The 16,363-nt window shown below is 45.7% G+C and overlaps 1 pseudogene; it reads right to left on the bottom strand.

Moving 5' to 3' along the window:
• Positions 1 to 10,664: 10,664 nt before the first annotated feature.
• LOC128598205 (transcription factor AP-2 gamma-like) lies at positions 10,665 to 14,953 on the bottom strand (annotated as a pseudogene).
• Between the last annotated feature and the right edge of the window lie 1,410 nt (positions 14,954 to 16,363).

The raw sequence follows: 16,363 nt of genomic DNA, 5'->3' as shown, positions 1-16,363 counted from the left end.
CTGACACTTTCTGTGAGTGAGTTTTTGTTTGCTAGACCCTGTATCTGGTCAGCAGAGCCAAGGCCATGACCATGAGGCTGATGCCCCTGAGAAACCTGCAGAACGGGGGTGGAGGACACTTGGACTTTTGACAACGCATGTGACTTGTTGGAGATCATCCCATTTAGATCTCAAGGGTAAAGGAGCCCTGCCCTCCCTCCTCCACAAATTATGAGCCTAATTAATTACCTAATAGGTGAATATCCAGTTCTGTGCCATGTGCTATGGAGGAAACGGGGGGCGGGGGGGGAAGTCTGTCCTTTTGAGGAGTTTTAAATTTGCTTGTGAAAAAAGACCAAAACTCTAAAAGTAACAGCCAAGAGAAGACACTATTGAGAGGCAGAATATGTAGAAAAGACTATGCCTACCAAAGAGCCCATGGACAGGGATGAAAGGACAATTTGACAATTAAAGAAGCTCGAGGGCAGGGGGGGCGGATTTAGAGCCTGGATGGGCAGGGAGAATGCTACCATTCAGGGGGTTGGGGAGAACATAAAGTATGCTGCACCAGCACAGAAGTGAATTTAATTGGAGGATTAGTAAATAGGAAATTCAAAGATGAACAGAACTAGTTGCCAAAGGACCTTGAATTCCAGGCTTAAGAAATTGTCCTTGGTTTACTTAGGAAGGGCTGTGGGAAACTTAATCCTGTAACTGGTTGAAAGTCTTGGTAGGGCTGAGCTCAAGGGGAAGCCAGGTGTGAGGCCAGGAGAGCAGGTGGGCAGAGGAGAGTCAAGGAGGGGAGAAAGCCAGGGAGGGATCTGAGGGAAAGATGCAGGAACAGTCTGCAAAAGGGTAAAAAGAAAAGGATGTTGTGCATGAACAGATAAACAGAGGTCAAGTGGGGAGCTAGACTAAGGCAGTCCAGGGGTTGGGCCTCCAGGTTGGGAATGTCCCAGCCAAGGACATGCAGCGTGAGCCCCATCTGTGCCATGGAGAACTGCAAGGGTCACTGATCTCTGCTGTAGCCCTGAGCCACCCTCCTGACCCAGCAGGAGTAAGGGAATTCCCAGACCACCTTCACCCATGGTGTCACAACATGGCACTGTCCCCAAAGGCACTGTGGAGCCAAGAGCTTCCAGTTTGAAGTTTGGGTTTCTGACTTCTCTGCTTCTTTACCCCTGGTCCTTCCCCAGGGGCCAGTTTCTCCAGAAAAAGAGTTTGAGGAGGACTGAACACCAGACAGTACTGAGAGAGAGGAGAGCGCGGGTGGAACGCTCGCCAGGAGGAGGGGTACCCCCCTGCCCAGGGGATGTGAGGGGTGGGAGGGCTTCCGGAGAGCAGTGCCAAACTAATCTGCTGCCATACAAACTACCCTTTCTACCAAGCAGTTTACATCTGGAGAGCCTTGAGATGGCTGTGTCCCTGGGCCACACAGCAGGCCTGGGAGGGGGACAGACGTACACGCTCGCTCTCCCCAGCAGCTGCCTCCTCTAACACCACCTCTCCTTCTCAGTTGTTGACAACATGTCTCAAGCCACTCTGGACTCAGGATGAGCTTTAACAGACAGACATTTGCTTCTTCTCCCCTCCTGGAAACTTAAAACCGTATTATTACATGTTGTGACTAGTACAAGCCTTTGGAGTGTAGCTGCAACACTCTCCCTAGCCTGGCTATGTCAGCGTTTTCTGACCATTTCAACAATGAATAGGCTGAATCCTGGTCAGTGAAGAAAGTAGATTGTAATGAATCAATTCCTCATCTTTCACCAAGTATGATAAGTATTACAATAAAGTATTTTTTACTTCTTTGATTTGGAGTTGCATTTGTTTTTTGTAGAGACAGCGTCTCACTTTACTGCCCTCAGTAGAGTGCCATGACGTCACACGGCTCACAGCAACCTCCAGCTTTTGGGCTTACACAATTCTCTTGTCTCAGCCTCCTGGGCAGCTGGGACTACAGGCGCCCGCCACAACGCCCGGCTATTTTTTGGTTGCAGTTTGGCCGAGGCCGGGTTTGAACCCGCTACCCTTGGTATGTGGGGCCGGCACCCTACTCACTGAGCCACAGGCGCCACCCATTTGTAATCTATGAAAGTGGGATAATTATTTAGATAATTCAAGTGAAAGAATTCTGATTTTTTTTGGTATTATGAATAAGTGTTTTTAGAAAATCAAGATAATTACTGTCTGTTTTCCCCACTTGCTGTGGACATGCAAATTAGGCACAACACTTGCAAAGCACTTGAACTCATTTTCTCCAGGTTGGAGGAATCATCTCAGCACCTCCTGGGCGTCATGCAGGAAGATGGACGTGAGGAAAGTGTCATTCATCCCATGCATTGAGTTTGAAAATAAATTGACCTCAGGCCGGAATGTCATACAATGGATACAACCAGTGAAAGCAATAAATGATGGCAAAGAAAGAAAACACAAGCCACAGCTGGGACCCGCTCCTTCTACTTCTGTTTGTCACTGTCTAGCATCTTGGCCAAGTTCTCTTACACAGAAATGCCATGAATAGAGTAGCAAAAATTGAATTCTGCCTTAAACACGCGATAATGTGTATTTATGTTGAAAGCGTAATAAGGAATGGACTAACAACTGGTCACTTTTTTCTGAGTTTGCCTTTCTGAGAACTCAAGGCACACTGAAAACACACACAATTACAGTGAGTGCTAAGGCAAGAGCCCTGGCCTTATTTCCTCTGCCCGCTCCCTCCCACAACTGTGATTGCAGAGTAGGGGACCAGGCTTCAGGTGACAGCATAGAACTTTGTGCCTGTATGGAGGGGAATTGTTTTGGACACAGTGAGCACATACACATGAGGACGTCTGGGGATCTGGGCTTCTGCACATGCTATTGGCCTGAACGGGAGCTCTTCCTGGCTCCCAGCAATGGTCCTGTGTGGCACTCAGAAAGGAAAGGTAACCACTTGCCCCAGCTCACCTTCATCCCAGTTGGGGGTGAGTGGAGCAGAACTGATTTGAGAGTCTCCCTCCTAATCATTATGCAGCACCACCTTAGGGCGAGCATTGGGCCCTGCTTTAAAAGGTGGAAATTGGGGGGAAGGGAGCATGACATATATTTTACGCAGTTAGTTAAGGCCACAGTTGGTTAATGTCCATAAACTACCTCCACAGTCTCTTACCGCCAGTGCTGAGCACAGGGCCCAGTTGCTGCTGCAGCCTGACCTCCCCCAGACCCACTCAAATCACATCACCCACCTTTAAAACCTCAGGAGACCTTCTAGCGTACAAATATTAAGAGCCAAATCCCTGTGCCTGGAATTCAAGGCCTTCAACGTTTCTGCTGACACTAATCTTTCCCCACTTATCTCCCACCACATGTATCGTCCAAACTGTGGGTTTCAGCCATGCAGGGTTGTAGCCTTAATGCCAGGGACACTAGCCAGCGCTTCCGATGAAAGGACAGACTCACGGCAGTGCACTTTATGGAATGAGGCTAACTGCGGTTTTGTGGAAGATATATCCTGTATGTTGGCATTCACAATGTGCAATATATCTCTTTTTATGTGTCTCCTGGAGCAAAGCAGGGAGAGACACTGGTATCAGGGATGGCAGCCCTGCTCCCCGGAGCCCAGGAGGCTCCACAAAGAAGCTTCACTGGCCTCTGGGAGGAAAGGAAGAGAGGTGTCACAGGCTGGCCCCTCTAATGAGTGCACCTCTCTTTTGTCTTTTTGGTGTCTTTTGGTATTGGGCTTCCACCCGGTGAAATGGTTGTGCTCCTCCCTACTCTGTAAAGATGTTCTTCATCACCCCAAGTCCTGGCTGCTCTTCTGGCTTCCAAGGCCTTGACGCCCCCCTGCCCCAGCACCGGTCACACTGTGTCTTGTCCTAGGTATCTTTTCTCCAGCTAAAAGAGTGGCCACCTTCTCAATAGCATTATCCAAAATAAATTCTGGCATGAGAAAATTAGGGCTGAGTTTTCAAAGCTATTATTTTATAGATTTGACAGAATCTGTTTCATACTGCTGGTGTTACTGATCTTTCCATCAAAAAGTTAGTTCTCTTACATTGTACCCCTTGAAGACAATTTGAATAAATTGTGTAACCCGATCAGGTTCTAGAAATGCAAAATAAAAATGTCCTGATGTTTTAGACCAAAGATACTCAACCTTCGTTTGTTTATCCCACAGCCCTAGCTGTTAAACAAAAAGGTGCATTTTTCTCTGTGTTTATCTTTTACATACCTACCCATCCAATCATCCTTCTAGCTATTATCTATTTATCCATCCATATGTACATCCTTCTGCTTATTTATCCCTCTATCTGATGAGAGTGAAAATGCAGGTACTAAAGTCAGTCAAAACATTAAATATTAGTAAAGCCTGATGTATCTTGTTTTTGGACAAATAAATGTAAAAAGTAAATTCAGAGGTGGGATAGCTCCTCATATAATTGGGAGGGTTCTTAAAATAATTTTTTAAGTATATTTTAGCATCTCAGTCCAAAGCTCTTAGATGTTTCTAAACAAAGAAGATATACATACATCTTTCTTCTTCTCCCTATTATTTCTTACAAGCTTGGATAGTAATGGATAAAATAACCCTATAGATATTTTCTAGTTTTGAACTCTTTTGACACCTATATACTGCATTCTGAAATTGAGGCTACGTTTGTTTCATAAATGGCCTAGAATGCCTTTATTACCTGAAAGAGAGCCAGGAAAGTTGTGGGCCTGTTGAGTTTCCTCCCCATATTCAGGGAAAAGCTTCCACAGCTGAGCGAAGTTTTACAAGGCGGCGAAAAACCACATAAAGTTGGGCTTTGACTACATCAGGAATTGTGTTTATTCAAGATCCAAATAGCCCCTTATCAAATATAGGGCCAAAGAACTTAAGACCCCCTTTAATGGCTGTAAATTCTTTCAGGACTAGTGATGTTCAAATATATTTTGGGAGAAAGCAATTACCTATTAAATTCTTTGTGAGAAACATCTCTGGATTAAATGTTTAAGGAATCCCACCTGGTCTCTGATATTAGAGCTTCTTTACAATTACAACTGACCCCAAAGTAACTCTCATTTGTGATTTTCTACCTTGGATTCCAGCAGCCATCACAATATTTATAAGGTTTTAAAAATGTACCATCTGTTATTTCCTGCTATGTCCTAGGCTTCTGATGCTATAAAAGTATTAATTTGGTGGGATCACACCTATGGTGCATAATGCAAGGGTACTTGTCGGATTTATTAAGTATAGAGTATAAATGTCTTAACACAATAATTTAGTGAACAAGATAAGATTTATATTAACCAGTGTGATGTAAATGTTCCTACTTCTATATGAAATCAGCACATTGTACCCCATACATGCATTAATGTATACATGATCTATGCGCTTATGATTTAATTAAAAAAATGAAAAAGTTTTAATTATTTTAAGTAGTACCTTTTTAATCTTCTTATCCTCTTTTAAGAATGTTCATTAATGAATTCTTATTAACCCATTAAAATAAGTAAGATAATTTATTATTGCATTTTTTTCCATAAAATGAGAGCAGCTTGTCTAGATTTGCATCTATCATGGTAACAGAAACTTCAAGAACATCTGCTTTAGTGTTAACTTCTCATAGGCCTTGCACAGAGCAATCTGTTCTCCACGGATGGGACTCCATCATTACTCAAGTCCCTGAGGAATCAACCACTACTGGTTTTATTAGTATCATTTTTAAGTCATTTTCTTTTTTGCTGTTGATACGCTGTTCTTGAAATATACTACCTATTTATGAGAATTTTAGTAAAATTCAATTTCTGCACTAAGACCGAAGTATTAAACCCAGAAGACACACACATAGTAAATTAAAGAAATGCATATTTTGTGAATCTTTGACGTATTCTTGCCATGTGAAGAATTCTTAAAATGAGTCAGAAGACTTATAAAGATAAGTTAATCTTTCCTAACCACAGGATATAGACAGGGTGGCCATAAAGTTCATGTGTAATTGAAAGTAGCCAAATCCCACATGAACTTTATGGCCACCCTGGATCTTCAGGACTTTTGCTGTATGACTTCCAACAGCACGTCTCTTACCACCAGGAAATGTATTAATAGGGTGGGATCACACCTATGGTGCATAATGCGAGGGTACTTGTTGGATTTATGAAGTATAGAGTATAAATGTCTTAACACAATAATTTAGCAAACAAGATGATGTTTATATTAACCAGTGTGATATAAATGTTCCTAATTCACACACAACTGCCCAGCTTAACTTTTTAAAATACAAGTATGGTCAAGGCAGTCTTCTGGTTTCTTAGTACTATGTACAGACTAAGCTTTGCTATTCAAAATGTGGTCTGGGCCCCAGTGGTGAAAGCCGGACATAGATGCTCCTAGAAACCCAGAATTGGAATCCACACTCTGACAGGACACCAGGTGTGCACACAAGCTCATTGAAGTTTGGGAAACAGGATCTATAGGAATGGCCCCCTGAAAGTCTGTCTTGGTGAAACGAGTGAAAAATGGAAAAATATTAGGAGTTTTTCCTAAACCTAAAGGTATTCAACTGTTCTTAGCAGACAATTACAACCCTCTTATAGTTTTGGTATTGTACCTTGTATAAAATGATGCAGAGGCCAGGAGCGGTGGCTCATGCCTGTAATCCTAGCACTCTGGGAGGCCGAAGTGGGAGGCTTGCTTGAGCTCAGGAGTTCAAGACCAGCCCAAAGCAGCCAGGAGTGGTGGCTCACGCCTGTAATCCCAGCACTCTGGGAGGCTGGCACAAGAGGATTGCCCTGAGCTCAAAGGTTGGAGACCAGCCTGAGCAAGAGCAAGACCCCTCTCTAAAAATAGCTGGGCATTGTGGTGGGCACCTGTAGGAGGCTGAGGCAAGAGAATCAGGAGGCTGAAGCAAGAGAATCACTTAAACCCAAGAGTTTGAGGATGCTGTGAGCTAAGAGGCCACAGCACTCTACCCAGGGTGACACAGTGACACTCTGTCTACAAAAAAAGAAAAAAAAAAGATGTCGAACTGCAGATAGTAGTAATTTGTTTTTTTACTTAGTAAAATGAAAATTTATATAATTTTTATTAAGTCAGCTTCCTGTTAATTTTTTTTTTTCATCTTATAAAAGAAATGCAGAAGTCTGGGAATCACTGCTATGCAGGGCAAAGGCCAAGCTCCTCTCAATGCAAGGAAGGCTAGTTAGTAGTGTCCCCACCCCCCAGCAAGTGTGTTCTCCAGGGACCCTGTTCTGGTCCCCACCTCGCACAACTCAGGACCATCCCATGTCAGACCTCTCACCCTGGGAACCCCCATCACTGTCTGACAAACTCCTTTGCATTCTTCAAGGCCCAGTCGCATTGCACTGTGTCTATAGAGACATCCTCCGTGGTGTTCCTACACTGCTGTGCTCCTGCTGTGATCATAGCACTTTCCAAGTACTATATAAAATTTTGTGCTTATGTCTGTCAACACATCTAGACAGTGTGGGCTTTAAAAGCAGAGGCCACATTCTCCCCATCATTTTCTCAACTCCTAAGCGAGATTGACACACACAAGTTGATCAATATGTTGGGTGAATGAAAGTGACCTATTTGGAAATAAGCACCATCTAAGACAGGTATTATGAAATACTCCATTTGATAGGTTGAAAATGATAAAGAGAAAGGCTGTTGGTTCAGGGTACCACTCATTAGGAGATTTCTATGAAGTTCCTTAATCCTTTTATGCTTCAGTTTCCTTAGTTGTAAAACAAAAATACTTAATATACCTTCCTGCACTGGATTATCCTGAGGATAAAAAGCAAAGAATTATGGGGAAAGTTTTATTTTTATTTATTTATTTGTTTATTTATTTATATTTTGAGACACAGTCTCATTCTGTTGCCCTGGATAGAGTGGCGTGCCATCATGGCTACAGCATCCTCAAACTCTTGGGCATAAGCAATCCTCTTGCCTCAGCCTCCTGAATAAATGGGACTACAGGAGCCCACCACATGCCTGTCTAGTTTTTCTATTTTTAGTAAAAATGAAGTCTTGCTGTTGTTCACAATAGTCTTGAACTCCTGAGCTCAGGTGATCCACCTGCCTTGGCCTCTCAAAGGGCTAGGATTACAGGCATGAGCCAGGGCGCCTGGCCTATATGGAAAAAGTTTTAAAAGTTAAAAGCTGAGCTGGCTGCAGTGGCTCATCCCAGCCACTCTGGAGAGTGAGGCAGGAGTATTACTTGAGCCAGGAGTTCAAGCCTATAGCGAGCTGTGATCACAGCACTGCACTCCAGCCTGGACAACAGAGCAAGATGCTATCCTCCCAGAAAAAAAGTTAAAAGCTGAAACATTAAACAAATCATTAAACATAAATAAGAGGCAGTAATCTTTCTTTTTAACATTTCATTAGAATAAAAACATAACACATATGAGCGTCAGGTGGCTGTATTAGCTTTGTAGGTCTGCTATAACTAAGCCCTACGGAGGGCTTAAGCAACAAAAATTTATTCTCCCACTGTGCTCAAGAATAGAAGTCTCAGATCAAGGTGTTGTCAGGGCTAATTCCTTATAAGGCCTCTCTGCCTGGCTTACATGGCATCTTCTCCCTGTGTCCCCACATGGCCTGCCCTTAGTATGTCTCTGCGACCTAATTTTCTCTTTTGATAAGGACATCTGTCAGATTGGATTAGAACCCACCCTAATGACCTCGTTTTAACTTAATTACCTCTTAAGGATCCTGTCGCCAAATATAGTCACATTCTAAAGTATTGGGTATTAGGACTTCAACTTATGAATTTTGAGGGGACAATTGGACCCATAATAATGACTTATGTAACTTTGCACAGTAAGTATTTGGTGGAGTTTTAATAAAGCTAAGGTACCTCCTACATGGTCTAACCATTTCATAAGTTCAGCCAGTTTCTAGGGTTCCCAACTTTTCCTAGCAGAAGGCCATTTCAGAAATGCAAGCACCATTGATTTAATAATAGTGAGCCAAGAGTTCCTACTCGGTAAGTAGGATATGACTCAAACATGACTCAAATGGATAAAGAGGATTTTACAATATTTTTGAAGTTATAAAAATATAAAAGAAACATAGACTCTACAGAAAGAAAATTTTAAAACTTTGTCTTCTCAATCCGATCCTCAGAAGATCAATATTAAATGTTTTAGTGTGTTATTTTTCCATATTAAAAATGCTTATATATGCAAACCTCTATAAAAACATATGCACATATGGAGACTCCAAATGGAGGTTTTTTCACACCCATCATACTATCTCAGTTTCCTGATGTAATTTGGAATTACAATTAACATCTAAAAATTACATATAATCAATGCATCTCAATGTCTGTGTGTCGGGGGATGGCAAATAATGTGTCTTTTACTTGTTGATGAGCCCTGGTGTTCAATTTCTTCCTACGCAGACTTTGTCAGTTGGCCACTGTAATGGTTAATTTTATATGTCACTTTGTCTGGGCTAAGAGACCCCCAGAGAGCTGGCAAAACATTGTTTCTGGGTGTGTCCATGAGGGTGTTAGAGACTGGCATTTAAATTGGCAGATTGAGGAAAGAAATTTGCTTTTCCCAGTGTGGGTCAGCATTGTCTAATTGGAGCCCAAATACCCAAATTGAACCAAAAAGCAGAGGGAAAGGGAAAATTCAGGCTCTTCTGTGGGACATTTGCCTCCTCCTGCCCTCAGATATCACAACTTGTGGTTCTCAGGCTCTTGGATTCCAGAGGTTAGGCCATCACCCTACCCACCTTCCCTGGCATCCCAGATTCTCAGACTTTTGAACTTGAACTGAATCACATCACGGTGCTCCTTGGTCTTTAGCGTGCAGACAGCAGATCATGGGACTTCTCAGCTTCCACGGTCAGGCATGCCAGTTAACTCATTGCACAAGAGTCAACCTCTGAGATGCTGCTCTGTTTTATAGCTTTGCATTGTTTCGGCACACTAAGGCACCAAGTCTCTGTGGCTCACCTCCTGTCTGTCCTTTCCCTCACTCTTCAGGATCTGCCCATCTTCAGAAGTGTTCACTCTCTGCTTCCCTGTGCCTGAGTCTTAGGAGACCACTTCCCCCCAAAGTGAGGAGCTGAACGGTTCCTATACCAGCTGTCCAGGGCTCTCAGTGACTGCGTGGACAGGTCTTGTCCTGGAGTCCAGCATCGGCAGCTCTTTAGGCTGCACGTGGAAAGCCTCATCCCCCAACAGCCTTATTAATGAGAAAGTCACAGAAGAGAACCCGAGACAGTAGGGAAGTCCATGTTGACTCCCTCGCTCTCTCCAGCCCCATTTCTCAACAGGTTGGGATAGGGGTAGCGTAGTATAGTGTGTGTTTTGGGGTATTGTTTGCTAATAGTCAATGCTGCTATGAAAAGAAAGAAAAATGCAAAGGAAGAAACCTAAGATGGAAGTTCAGATAAGAAGTTAGTAAGTGTGGAGCTTGGAAGACACCTGCAAAATGTCTAGGACATGTTAGACAAAGAATGGCCGTTCTGCTGGGTGTGGTGGCTCATGCCTGTAATCCTAGCACTCTGGGAGGCTGAGCCAAGAGGATCCTTTTTTTTTTTTTTTTGCTGATCCAGAAACCAAGGGAGGCCTTTTAATATAATAATATAATAGTAAAGTAGGTAACAGACTTTCGCCAGGCCAAGGTGTGCCCGGGTTGGGAGGATTTCCAGGCCTGGGCCTCACTGAGTCTCAGGCCCTGTCTTCATCCCTGTGTTACTTCCTATGCTGCTCCATCTTCTCCAAGGTTTTGTCAGAATCCGCTGGATTCTGGACTCCGGGGTTTAGGAAGGATTTGTCCGTGGTTATCAGGGCTTCTTTGATGTAGTTCTGCAGGGCAGACAGGGCACTCCGGATGGCCTAGCTGCCAGGCCCGCGGGTGATCAAGCTGCAGTGAGACAGCAGTTCTGGACGTTGGTCCAGGACAGGGAGAGGCCTGCTGTTCGCACCGGGTGTCGGGTCTTGATTGAGAAGGTCTGTGAATTCGTACACACCTGCTGGGCCGCCAGCAGCCTGTTCTTCCTCCAAGGTGGGGTGGTCTGGTTAAATATGCTGCCACCGTTTTACAAGGGAATTCGGCTTCGCAGACGTACCCAAAGTCCAGAGCCAAATGAACGGCTTCACCTTCTTCTAACGATGTCAGGAGAGTCACGGGAGCAGCTAGGCGTCGCCGGCTGGAAGATTCAACCCCACCTTGTCCACCTTCTCCTGCAAGGACCAGCCTCCATTTTTTGATTTGGCTCTTCTGAGAACACATCCCAGTAATGAGGCATTGAAGCATTCAGGAGGGGACAGTGGCCTCTGAAGTTCCGCCACTGTCACTTCACATTTAGACGTGGAGCTGAGCAGGGACAGTCTTCCGGGGACTGCGCAGAAGACCTCTCCGGGATTCATCATGGCTCCCACCAACTCCTCTGACAAGGAGGCTCAGAGGGACGCTGGTCATCGAAGTAGGACCTTGGCGAGTAACAGTCCGCTGGTGCAGCAGCAGACGCTGGTGGTGGACATTCTGCACCTCCCGCGTCTGGAGCCCAAGGTCGCTCAGCCCCAGGTTCCCGGCCAGGCCCTCGGCATCTGCGGCGTGCACTGCGGCGGCGGCGGCATCCCTGCGGGCGCTCACCACACCGTCCTGCAGTCCGGAGAGGTGGGCCCCAGGCCGGCCGGGCGCCCTGCAGTCCGGAGAGGTGGGCCCCAGGCCAGTCGAGCGCCCTGCAGTCCGGAGAGGTGGGGCCCAGGCCAGTCGAGCGCCCTGCAGTCCGGAGAGGTGGGCCCCAGGCCGGCCGGGCGCCCTGCAGTCCGGAGAGGTGGGCCCCAGGCCAGTCGAGCGCCCTGCAGTCCGGAGAGGTGGGCCCCAGGCCAGTCGAGCGCCCTGCAGTCCGGAGAGGTGGGGCCCAGGCCGGCCGGGCGCCCTGCAGTCCGGAGAGGTGGGGCCCAGGCCAGTCGAGCGCCCTGCAGTCCGGAGAGGTGGGCCCCAGGCCGGCCGGGCGCCCTGCAGTCCGGAGAGGTGGGCCCCAGGCCAGTCGAGCGCCCTGCAGTCCGGAGAGGTGGGGCCCAGGCCGGCCGGGCGCCCTGCTGCTGGCTGCCGGCCGGCGGGCGCGGGCTGGCGCAGGGGGTGGACGGCGGTCGACCGCCGCGGCCCACGCCTTCCCCAGACGCGAGGAGGGGTCGGCCGACTGCGAGCCGGCCAGCTGCTGGTAGGGAGGTGGAAAGTAAGGTGGCGGCTGGCAGTCGGCGACCCCAGTGTGGCAGAGGGGCGGCGCGGGCTGTCGAGGTGCTGTCAGCCGGAGGAGAGGCGGGGGGTTCGCTGGTTCCCCTTGCGGCTCGCGTCGTGGGGACCCTCTCAGTCCTCTTCAGACTTGACACGATCGGTTATGTTCCACAACACGGCGTCTGGCGTCCCCGCAAACAGTCGCTAGTCAAATTCAGGCTCCCACCACCCCACCCCACCGCGGTAAATCCAAAATCGGGGTCACGGTGACCTGGTGTCTGCAGCTGCCCCAGGCTCGCGCTGGCCTTGCTGGCCGGATCACTGGACGCACATTGGCGTCTCTGAGAGCGTAGATGCTCCCGCCACGGGTGAAGAGGCCGCTGCCTGGGACTGGGAAAGCCGTGCCAAGACTGTGCGTCCCCCAGGAGAATCTCCTGAGGCCAGGAGGTCAAGATCAGCCACCTCTACAAAATACGGAAAAATTATCAAGGCGTGGTGGTCGGCACCCGTAGTCCCAGCTATTCAGGAGGCTGAGGCAGGAGGATCACTGGAACCCAGGACTTTGAAATTGCAGTGAGCTATGATGACACAACGGCACTCTAGCCTGGGCAAGAGAGTGAGACTGTATTAAAAAAAAAAAAGTAATTAGCAAGCACAGCATGTGTGTGTTAAACACACACACAGGGCGATGGAAAGACTGGGAGATACCCAAAATTCATTACTTTAAATATGCGAAGACACTTGAGGCACTAAATATTCATAAGGTTTTAATCTAACCACCCATTGGTGACATCTTTTCTGGCCCTATGTGTCCTCTGTCTAAGAAATGCAAATGAAACCCATAATCTCCAATCAAAATGAATGTGAATTAATAATAAGGAGAAAACAAAAAAGACACCCATAGCTTCTCAGCCAGCTAGTTGACCAGCTGCCAAGGAACCAGGCATCCTTGTCCCTATAGCCATGGGCACCTTGTCTGATTGGGCCCCCTGGCTCAGATTTTGACTCTGGTCCCCATGACATCACCATAAGGACAGCTGATGATACAGACAAATGACAAACACATCAATGGACACTGTCCTGAACTAGGATTCAGAGAACATGTCCTGTACTCTGCTCACACTCTGCCCTAGGTCTGCTCACTAACCCTATTCTTTACCCTGTGTCTCCCTGTGTGTTTTAAATTGACTTAACAAATTAAGTGCTTTTAACAGCTTAATTTGGCTAAAAGTCTTTCTGCTCTGTGACTTCTGGAGCTGTTTGACTAAAGATGTTAAGTTGGTGATGATTATAGAATGAATCTCAACTAAATTAACAACAACAACAAAAAAAAAAAATGAGGGTCCAGGAGCGGTAACTCACACCTGTAATCCTAGCACTTTTTAAGGCCAAGGCGGGTGCATTGCCTGAGCTGAGGAGTTTGGGACTAGCCTGAGCCAGGACAAGACCTTGTTTCTAAAAATAGCCTGACATTGTGGTGAGTACCTGTAGTCCCAGCTACTTGGAAGGCCAAGGCAAGAGAATCACTTGAACCCAAGAGTTTGAGGTTGCTGTGCCAGAGGTCCTCAGACTTTTTAAACAGGGGGCCAGTTCACTGTCCCTCAGACTGTTGGAGGGCCAGACTATAGTTAAAAAAAAAAACTATGAACAAATTCCTATGCACACTGCACATATCTATTTTGAAGTAAAAAAACAAAATGGGAACAAATACAATCACACCACCGCATGTGGCCTACAGGCCATAGTTTGAGGACCCCTGCGTGTGAGCTATGACACCACAGGACTCTACCAAGGGTGACAAAGTGAAACTCTGTTTCAAAAAAAAAAAAAAATGAGATCATGCTGCAGAAATATTCTGTAAAATTAAAGCAATAATAAGGAGGAAAACTCCAATCTAGGAGGAATATGGGAAACTAACTTATGATCTAGTGTAGAAAAGGAATTAAACAAGAGTTTAGGAAATAAATTCAGGTCAAAACTCAATTCAGAGACCAGGTATAGTGGCCTGTAATCTTAGGTATAGGAGTCTAAGATAAGAGGATCACCTAAAGTCAGGTATTTAAGACCAGTCTGGGCAACACAGCAAGACCCCATCTTTTTAGAAAAAATTAAAACTTGACCAAGCAGCTTGGCACCTGTAGCTCAAGCGGCTAAGGTGCCAGCCACATACACCAGAGCTGGCAGGTTCGAATCCAGCCCGGGCCTGCCAAACAACAATGACAACTACAACCAAAAAATAGCTGGGCATCGTGGTGGGTGCCTGTAGTCCCAGCTACTTGGGAGGCTGAGGCAAGAGAATAGCGTAAGCCCAGGAGTTGGACATTGCCATAGCACTATACCCAGGGCAACAGCTTAAGGCTCTGTCTCAAAAAAAAAAAAAAATTGACCAAGCATGGTGGCAAAGCACCTATATAGTCCAAGCTACTTGGGAGGTCAAAGCAGGAAGATCACATAAGTCTGGGAGTTTTAGGGTGCAGTGAGCTATGATCGATCATGCCACTGCACCCTAGCCTGGGCAACAGAAAAAGACCTCAACTGAAACAAAACAAAACAAAACTCAGTGCAGGCCTGACCAAATCCATAGGGTAAAACAAAAACAAATGAAAAACTTAAAACAAAAGGAGATGGCTTCAGCATTAGTGGGAACTTTGGTAACTAGCATAAGCAGAAGTATGTAGCAGAAATCAGGCTCTGGGAGCTGACCCTGGAGTCTGGCAGCACCTCTGTATCTGCCTGGAGGACGTAGAGAGGCTCGTTATGATCGACCAATTACCCTGATTCCCCGAAAATAAGACATCCTCCGAAAATAAGACCTATTTACAGGAAAGATAAGACGTCCCCTGAAAATAGGACCTAGCGCATCTTTGGGAGCACACCTTAAAATAAGACACTGTCTTATTTTCGGGGAAACAGGGTAGCATCCTCAAAACTCAGAAATAATGCACATGGTCTTGTTACTCAAATCACAAAAAAACAGGAACTTTTACTAGGTCTGACTTAAATAAGCAAGAATTGAATCACATCTTATGAAACTTGAAGATTACCAGAGTAGATTTAAAAACATTCTGCTCAAAGCCACCCCTTTATTACAGTTCTGTCTTTTAAAGAATGTCTAATAGACCAGGCACAGTGGCTCACGCCTATAATCCTAGCACTCTGGGAGGCTAAGGCAGGAGGACCCCTGGAGCTCAGGAGTTTGAGACCAGCCTGAGCAAGAACAAGAACCTGTCTCTACTAAAAATAGAAAAATTAGCCCAGGGTGGTGGTGGCTGCTTCTAGTCCCAGCTAGAGGAGGCTTAGGAGGCTGAGGCAGGAGGAAGACTTGAACCTAAGAGACTGAGGTTGCTGTGAGCTGTGATGCTGAGGCACTCTAGCCTGGGCAGCAGAGTGAAGGAAAAAAAAAAAAGAATGTCTTACAAATGGAATTTCATGGTATTTGACCTTTGAGCAAGGCTTCCTTCACTTAGCATCGTGCCTTCGAGATGACCCAAGTCACTGTGCACATCAACAACTTGTTCCTTTTCACTGGGGGCCGTATGGCGGTGGCATGGTCTTTATTTAGTCATTCACTGAAGGACATTTGGGTTGTTTCTAGTTTGGGGCTATTACAAGTAAGGCTTGTGCAAAGTTTTGCATGGAAAGAAATTTTCATTTCTCTAGGGTAAAAACCCAGTAGTGGGGTTGCTGGGTTGTAAGGTGAGTGTATATTTAACTTTATAAGAAACTGCCACACAATTTCCTGGAGTGGCTGTACCATTTTGTATTCCCTGAAAATGTATGAGGTTGTAGCCGATGTGTACCCTTGTCAGCACTTGGCATCGTCACTATTTTTTATTTTAATCATTCTGATAGGTGTCTAGTGGTTCTTTTTTTTTTTTCTTTTCTCTCTATTTCTTGGGAAACCTTGAAAATTAATTACTCATAAAAAAACTACTTTGTAACTTATTAAATATCTGAAAGAAAAAGTATAGAAAGTAGCTGGGAAGGTGGGGGGGAATCCATACAGCCATTTTATTGCCGTTTAGTCATAAAAATTCCAGGCATCGTGTGAAGAATCATTTAGTACCATGTGTTACAAAGGAAAAATAAAAGTAATGGCTCTTCATACATGACAAAAAGATGGCACAAAGGCCATGGAGACGTGAGACTATTGAAGATACATATCTTAACCCCTGGTAATCGCTTTACACTGCTACTTAGAAGATCA

This window comes from Nycticebus coucang, chromosome 2 (assembly GCF_027406575.1).
Source record: "Nycticebus coucang isolate mNycCou1 chromosome 2, mNycCou1.pri, whole genome shotgun sequence".
Classification (NCBI taxonomy): Eukaryota; Metazoa; Chordata; class Mammalia; order Primates; family Lorisidae; genus Nycticebus; species Nycticebus coucang.
The sequence above is the reverse complement of the archived record's forward strand: the minus strand, read 5'-3'. Positions and strand labels throughout refer to the sequence as shown.